General features: G+C 31.5%; 2 non-coding genes across 2 annotated transcripts; both read right to left on the minus strand.

Moving 5' to 3' along the window:
- Positions 1 to 351: 351 nt before the first annotated feature.
- Positions 352 to 436, minus strand: TRNAY-GUA. Its single transcript is given in 2 exon segments — positions 352 to 387; positions 400 to 436. It is a non-coding gene; the product is annotated as a tRNA-Tyr (tRNA).
- A 369-nt stretch (positions 437 to 805) lies between these two features.
- TRNAY-GUA lies at positions 806 to 890 on the minus strand. Its single transcript is given in 2 exon segments — positions 806 to 841; positions 854 to 890. It is a non-coding gene; the product is annotated as a tRNA-Tyr (tRNA).
- Positions 891 to 974: the final 84 nt, after the last annotated feature.

A 974-nucleotide genomic window follows, 5' to 3' on the forward strand; every position in this document is an offset into this window, starting at 1 on the left:
CTATGCTTGTAGCCTTGTATGAAGGTTGAGAATTATTAGGCACTACCACATCCGTTTAAATATAATTATGCATAAAAATTTGTATTTTATGTTTCAAAATCCTTACAATTATATGGTTGTTTGATCAAAGAAACTAGGAAAGTTCATGGTTATATGTTTCTAGTATATATGAAAATTATTTTTTATGATTTCGTCAATACTTGAAAAATCTACACATACAATTAGTGTACACAAATTCAACCAAATGTTTTATTCCAAGTAAATTTGTCTTCATAGTGTGTGCATGTTATATCCAAGATTCAAAAATATAGATGTCACAACGCAAATAACATCTCATATGTTGGAGTCACTTCCGACCTACCGGATTCGAACCAGTGACCTAAGGATATTCTGCTTCAACTACAGTCCTCCGCTCTACCAACTGAGCTAAGGTCGGATTGTATTATACTTTATGCATGTGTTCTTATTCCTTTGAATACAATGATTTACACGAAATGTAAATACAAAGAGTAATTCAATATTAAAACCTAGGAAATAAATTAAGTTATAATAAAGAAAAAATATACGAGAAGAACAGCTAATTTCTTGCATAAGGATTGTAAATATACGATGGTGATGGTTGATACATCAGCGGTCTAAAGTATAGGAAAAATACCTCTGACATTTTATCTCATTCCAACAGTATACTCTCCTAGTATGCACTTTTTAGTATTCGTATTTTCAAATGATAACTATTTAGTAATTATATTTCTTGACAATAGAAAAGAAATTCAAAACGAAAAGAAAAACCTTTTATACAATAAGATCCGACCTACCGGATTCGAACCAGTGACCTAAGGATAATCTGCGTCTACTACAGTCCTCCGCTCTACCAACTGAGCTAAGGTCGGTTTTGTATAATAACAATTTATACATCTAGAAGATTCGGATCCAGACGATTCAACGTAGTACATTGAATCGATTTTAAAAGTATG

The sequence above is a fragment of the Capsella rubella genome, unplaced genomic scaffold, assembly GCF_000375325.1.
Source record: "Capsella rubella cultivar Monte Gargano unplaced genomic scaffold, Caprub1_0 scaffold_2, whole genome shotgun sequence".
In the NCBI taxonomy this organism is placed as follows: Eukaryota; Viridiplantae; Streptophyta; class Magnoliopsida; order Brassicales; family Brassicaceae; genus Capsella; species Capsella rubella.